Raw genomic sequence first — 7,873 nt, 5'->3', positions numbered from 1 at the left:
GGGCTGCTGATCGTTCTTATGCCGAGTTCGTCGGCCACTTTGTCAATGACGCCGCTCGTCATCGGTACTTCAAAGCCAAGGTAAGTCGTTCACCCATCCCTGAACGTGGTTTTGAAGAAAACTTGGCCTATCCAGATATTGTCCAGACTATTTATGAGCGTGGGTGGACGAAATTCTGCGAGGATCCTCCGCCAGCTGTAGTGCCGCTCGTCCGCGAATTCTATGCAAATGCAGCTAAACGAACAGATAGCAAGGCATTTGTTCGGGGGAAACTGATCTCTTTTCTGCCCCATGAGCTGAATGCTTTATTGGAAATACCGGAGGTGGACGACTCGCTCTACCAAAGCCTGCAAAACGGCCCGCATTTGGATGAATTACTTGAACAACTAGCATACCCCGGTGCTACATGGGTCAATCCAGCTTCAATTTTGAACTTCAAGGAGCGGTTCTTGCGTGTGATTCCTGCAACATGGTATGCTTTTGTGAATCGGCGTCTGATGCCGATCTTGCATTCAAGCGACGTCAATTTAGAGCGCGCCATCATTCTTTATGCGCTGGAAGTAGGAGCACCCATTAATGTGGGGCGGGTTCTTCATAGCGAGATCCAAAAGTCCATCCATAATGTCACCGTGGGTCTCTATTTCCCCATGATCATCTCCTGTTTATGCTTACGCACCGGCATTTCAGTTCGGAATGATGAAGAGTGGTTGTCACCTCAGCGACCACTCGACTCCGCTTTCATCAAAGCTAAGAGGGAGCACCGTGTCAAGCATTTTATGCAAGATGGTCACTTTCAACCACCACCGCAAGCCCAGCCAAGGCCACCTCCTCCTCCTCGGCGATCTCAAGCTGATGCCATCCGCGAGCTCACGGCCTTCGCCCAACATCAGAATGCATACAATACAGTGGCAGCGCATAATTCGCAAGCTTTGGATTCTTTGTTGCGCAATCTGACAATCCACCATGGTCTTGATCCAAATGCTGTGCCAGCCGCTCTGCCGTATCCACCACCTTTCCCATTCCAATACACCGCCCCTTTCCTTCCTCCGGAGGCTGAAGAGGAAGATGCCGCAGACCTGTGAACCAGGGGAGTCCCGTTTTGCGTTCTTGCATTTCATTCTGTTTCGTTGTTTGGTTGTGCTCTTCTTTTGTTTTTGCATTGAGGACAATGTGTTGTTTAAGTGTGGGGGGTTGCATTACATGCATTTTGTTTCTTTTGTTTCGTTGTTGCATTGTCTTGTGTTGTTATGCATCGTATTGTTGTTATTTTCGTTGTGTTATCCAAATACATGAGTTGAGAATGAAATCATTAGCCTATGACGAGATAGTTGAAAAATTGATTTTTGAAAAAAATTTAACTCTTGATTGGAAATGAGAAACCGGAGGTTGTTTGTTGAATATTCTTAAGCACGCATGTTTAACTAGTGAAGTGTAGCGATGTATTAGATATCGTGGATGTCTCTTGGACCATTGCACGACAATAGGTGTTTGTGAAACTTGATAGTGTTTGAATCTTGATGATTTCTTTGATATGACATAAACGATCTTGGGCGCACCTAGAAAAAAAAAAGAATAAATTTTACAACTTCATCCGGGCCTGAAAAGGATTGAAATCCTAATCCTAAAAGATCAAATTCAAGGCTAAGTATGCGGATAAAATGGGGTTGATGCTCCATCCGGGCTATAGACGAGGGGATTGAAATTCTAATCCTGTCTTAGTTATAGCTAAGTTTGCGGGTAATTATTGGGGCTAAAGCAATACCGGGTGTAAAATTCGGAGGTGCGTAATTACTCTCAAGAAAGTTGTGTTGTATTGAAGGATTGTTGGGAGGAGAGTTCTTGATGGTGTAGCTGGCACTGAATTGTTATAGGTCGGTGAACAGTCTTGAAACTTTGTTCTTTTGAAGTTGCATGTAACTGGGGTAACATGGCACACACACACGTTCGCATTCGACTGAAGGTGTATCATTGATGATTGAGAGTCACTATGAAATTATTTTTTTTAGATAAAAGTGGTTTTCTCTGAGGCTATGATTTGCGTGATTCATCCTTGCTTATGTTTTTGTTCTGTTTCATTTTGTTTTTGCATAACTTGCTTGAGGGCGAGCAAGGATTAAGTGTGGGGGTATTTGATAGTTTTGTTTTTGTTGCATTTGTTAGTATCATTTTTGTTGTTGTTTTGCATTAGTTGCATGTTTTATTTTAGCATTTTGTTCGTATTGCATTTTCCGTGTTTGCATGATGGGATTCTTGTTTTTGTGGTTAGGTCACTTATTTTGCGGACTAAGATGGAACCTCGGAGGAACGGAGATTTGAAGCAAGGGAAATGCTGGACAATTTCTGGAAATTCTCTCTCGCTCGATCCGCAGGAGTTTGCAGATCGAGCGAGACCCTTTTTACGCGAGGCAGAGAGCTACGCATTTTCACGCCGCTTGATCCGTAGAATGTTGCAGATCGAGCGGGCGTCGTGATTCCGGAAAAAAAATGTATTTTTGGAAACTTTGTTAATTTAGTTCCTAGCCTTTATTAGATTATTATTCCATTTTAATAGGATTTTATCAGACTTGTGGAGACACATTGGAGGCTAGGTTTTCTTCTTGAATTTTTAATTCTAGTTTTCTTATTTTTCTTTTGAATTTTGTGAATTTTGCTATAAATCGTTGTAGCTAAACTCTTTTACTTGGTTGAGGGAGACGAACCCTTGGTATATTTCATTTATGAGATTTGATTTGTAGTATTTTAATTTTTATTAAGTATCAATATTTGATCTGTTTTATTTTATGTTTGTATGCGAGATTTTAGGATTGACCATCTTAGGATTTTGTATTGCAAGCGATAGCTAAATTAGAATTCAAATCCGTAATTGTTTGAAACCTCTAATTTGTGAAGCAACTACGTGTGATAATTTCTGCTGTTGAATTTATTATCTCGTAGGGTCAATTATTGGATAGGCTAAATATAACTGTTGGTGTTGTGTTGTCTAGTTTTGTCAGTTTTACTAGTTTGAATGCTACCGTGGATTTAAATCTAGATTGCTATTATAGTGTTGGTCCATTGGTAAGGGTTAATTAAGAATGATGTTTTCTAATTAACTAATATTACGGTGAGACAGGAATTGAATTTTCAATGACGAATATTTAATAAGATTAATTATTTTAGAGAATCGATGATTGAATGAATGAATATCAAGGGTGTAGTCGACCGATACCAAGTCTCGTCTCTTATTGAATTTCTCCAGTCTTTTATTTAAATTTTGCATGCTAGTGAATTTTGATTGCTTAAAGTTTTTAGTAGTTAATCCAAACTCCAAAACCCTCTTTTATTTTAAAGAACACTTTTAAATTTACCTTTCCTCGTGAAAACGATCCTTACTCACGCTACTGCATTATTTGTTTATCTGATTGAGTCGGGTAATTTGGGCGTACGCGATAAGCGCTACCAGCACTGAACAACCCTCCCTAAAGGATTTTCCAAGTGGTTCTCACTTATCAAGTGGAGAAGTCCTAGTATATGGTTGTACACCATTAGTCCTTATGACCAGGGACAACATGGAGACTCTATATGCTAGTGCTTTACTTTGACTTGTTTACCGACTTATCTGGGGTCATCAGGTGGAAATTTTGGGTGTTGTGACGAAACATAATGGAGTCAATGCATTGTAGTCGGGGATTCACCGCTTACCTACGGGTATGGATATCATATGTAATCTCATGCATACGTAGCTTGAAATCTCTGATCAGAGTAGGTGGTAATTAAGAAAGGGGTTTCTTGAATTACACCTTCGATGCAACTACGGCATGACATATAGTTATCGATTCAATGACAAATCTCGATAAACCAATGGTTGTTGAATCGGTCGGGATATATGAGTTGAAGGGACCGTACTATACGCTAACCATAATTGATTGGTTCTTGCAGGCACTATCATTTGATACCTAGGGAGTCATGTAAGCGATGCTGCTAGACGTTTAACATGACTTGTTGGGTACTATCAGACTTGAGTTTTCTGACGTTCTTATTATCAAGGAGTTGATCAATAAGAATGGAGCTATATGGGGTATGCTCACATAAGAGACTTGTTGATCCCGAATCACATGGAGATGTGAACCCACTGCTAGTTGTATCAGTGAACCATAGCTTTCTAGATCCCGTTGATATTAAAATTAGTTCAATGTGTTGAACAACTTATAAAAGAATTTATAAGTAAAATAAATTAGAAGTTTGACTTCTAAATTTGAGAATGAATGGAAAAGTAACTTTTAATTTGTGAATGTGTTCCAAGATTAAAAGTTGACTTAAAATAATTAGTTTGTGAAAATGTTGATTTTCTAAACTATTATTTTGAACTTAATTAATTAATTCAAGTGTTGAATTAATTTTACACTAGTAAACTTTGTAATGTACAAATAATTAAATTAATTCAAGTGTTGAATTATTAAACACTATTGAGTCTTGTAGAACTCAAATTAATATAGTGTTGAATAATTATATACTAGTGGGCTTGAATGAGTTCAAGTTATATTTAATTAATAATTTAAATTTAATTGGGATTAAGTTTAATGTTTAATTAAATAAGTTCAAAAACATGTATATATATATATTATATATATATATATATATTCAAAATATATATATATATTTGATGTTATATATATGTGTGATGGAATTTGAAGGGTTGTAAGATTGGATGCAATTTTTCATGCAAGTCTTGCACTTTTACATGCATGGTTTTAATTGTATCCATTAATCCTTGACCATTAATATATTATTATGAATAATATATACATATATTCCATTCCAAATGGTGAGAAGTGGCCGAACACTTTGAATAAAATTCTCCAAGTTTTCTTTCAATTTTTGAGGAAGAATAAAAAGGAAAATCTCAATGCAAAATTCTCTAAATATTCTAGTGCATATTTAGAGCGGATCTAGATCGTCTAGTCGTGGACCTAATTCGAAGGCTTGAAGTGTTGAATCCATTTTGAGCAAGGTGTGCTCTTGAAAGCTTGTAGATAGTGTCTACCACTTCAAGAGCCTAGTTGTTTATCAACTTGGTTGGAGCCATAAATCAATCTTTGAGATTGATAGGTAAAACTTCTAAAAACCCTATGGTTGTTTGATTTTGAATGCTACACAAGTGCTCGGATCTCTTTTGTTAAAAACTTTAATATTTCTGCTGCATTTTCGGGCACGAGTTAACCGATCACCTACACATCATTCCTATGATCAATGGGCATTAGAGTATTAAACATATCATAAGAAATTTCATCGAAATTTATATTTATAAATTTGATTTTGTTTCGAGGATTGTTTTTCTCGGGAAAATTATTGGCATAATGTCCCTCTTTGTGACATAACCAACATTCACATGTTTTACCAACAGGTTTTCTTCTGAAAAATGTTTTGGTTCTTACCTTCTTGTCGTGCTCAGGTTTAGTTCTGTTTCTTTTAGGAATCCATGTATTTGACTTCCTAAATTTTTTGAATTTCCGTTTGAAAATGTTTTTACGAAATTGAGACTTTTCCTTACGCTTTTCATTACATCCGTAATGAGAAGGTAATTCAAGGTTTCCGCAGACTAAAGAACTTCTTTTATTTTGTTTCTGCATCCGCCTCTTATTGCAGATTTTTGTCATCTTTTTTCTTATCACCCCTATTAATCCTACCAAAGTTTGATTTGGATTTTCCAAATTTAACTCTTCAAAGTCAAAATACGTATTCCACGGGGGTGGTAACTTTTGGATGACCATGCGAACATATATGAGATTATCATATTCACCTGCATCATAAATATACTAATTAAATTCACCAATAAATTGATTAAAATATCTCATGTCGCAAATTTTTAGGTTGATTAATTTGTCTAAAGCTTTTGCTTTTGACTCTAAGCTGGATGAAGAAGTATCTCCCATAAACTGTCTCATTAAAATGGTAGCAATATTACCTGGATTTCGATCAAGAATCAGTTGTGGTAGAATTAAATTATAATTTGGACTTAATTTATATTTAGCCCAGAATTTACAAGCTATTCCTACAAAGAAATTTTCTAGAAAGCCCAAATAATCTTCATTACTGAGTTTTCCCATTGAAGTCGCATTTGCAACTTTCATATCTCTTTCCCATTTGTCGATATCTCTGGCAATATCGTCAGAACAATCGATGTTTAAAAAGCTTCCTCCTGGTTTAATAGTTAGACTATCAACTTGTTTAGGAATAAATTCTTGACGTTTTTCTTCATGTCTTAAAGCATCAACCAGAGGATCTGTCCTAGATTCAGGAATAAAAAAAGTTTCATAAGGAGGATAATTATATGTTTCTTCCATATGTTGGTCAGGAATTTCCTTTTTTCCTGATGTTTCTTCTTTCTCATTAGCCATTATCACTTCATCATCCATTGATGAGAGTTCCAATATAATATCATTTAATCTATCAGGATCAGTATTTAAACTCATGAACTCTTTTTCAAGTGTTTCTCTTCGGTTTGAAGATAACATCTTGATATTTTCTCCTTCAAAATTATTATTGTGTTCTATGAAACACTTTTCATGAAAGCGATGATTTTTTAAGGATATAAAAGTATGACCGTTATCGGTGGTATATGATGTCGAGGCTTCAGTCGATGTGACTTGTTCTTTCTTAATTTTTAATTTCCAGGTTTTTGGAAATTCAATTTCATCCCATTTTACCTCAACAGGTTGGATAAGGATAGAATTACCTTATGATCTTACGAACATATTATTTCTTCCCTCTTGACTATGAAGCTTGCTTTGGGGATGATTTGTCTTCATGACAGACATGTAAACTCGGTATTCTAACGAGACTACACTACTAGAATCAATATTTAAACCAGAGGTTAAAACATTTAATCTTAGTACTTTATGTGCATCATTTATATCAACCGTAGTATCTGGAATAAAGTCGGCATAAACAGCTTTATTATTAAGGCTGCTTTCCAATACACCAAACTTTGATTGTTCAAAGTCTAGTAATCTACCATCACGTAATAAGATGAGCGTTGTAACATTTAGACCTACACGGGTTAATATTTTCACGGCAACCTGTACAATACCAAAATGTACATATGCATAGTTTCTTTTTGTGAATTTCTGAAATTCATTTGATTTAATCAGATTTATTTCTTGGTCTTGATCATGAAGGCTCAGGGTGCCTTCTATTTGATGATATAAGTACTTTGTTTTTGAAAACCAGCTGCCTTTTTTGTAAACTGATGAGATTTTATATCTAGGCATATCAAAGTTCTCAGATTCATAATTGACTTGTTAAATTTTTGATTTAGAAACATTTAGAACATTATATTTGCGAGATGCAGATGATAAGTTTATCATATACATTTTTTGTTTAGGAATTTTATAATTCCATTGTGTTAGTTTGCCTATTTCGAACATTTTGTTTGAAAGGCCACTAATTTCATTATCTTTAGAGTTTAAAGGATGTTCAGTTTCAAGGCGACTTTGAGCACTGGAATTCCTTTGGAATTTTTTTAATTTAGTAACACTTTTGTCGATGTTTCCGAGTTTATCATCATGTGAAGATAGTCTTTTTAGAATATCATCTTGTCTCGTAAGTAATTCCTTTAGAGCAGTGATTTTCCAATTATTTGCATGAATAACTGAGGCATTATCAGTGCTGTTTTTATCAGCAAAACTCATGGTGCCTCCATCAGCAGATGGGTTTTTTTCCATGGAGTTTCTTCGAACTTTCTCAATTATTGACATTTTAAAGTTTTTTATTGATTTGCTCAAGAACAACTTCTACTTTTAAAAAAATTTCTTGAGATTTTTGAATTAAAAGTTCTACCCGTTTTTCAATTTGACTTGGTTGATTGATCTTATTAATAATCTCGTCAAGTTGA

Source organism: Henckelia pumila, chromosome 3 (genome assembly GCF_033568475.1).
Source record: "Henckelia pumila isolate YLH828 chromosome 3, ASM3356847v2, whole genome shotgun sequence".
In the NCBI taxonomy this organism is placed as follows: Eukaryota; Viridiplantae; Streptophyta; class Magnoliopsida; order Lamiales; family Gesneriaceae; genus Henckelia; species Henckelia pumila.
Note: the sequence above shows the minus strand (reverse complement) of the source record.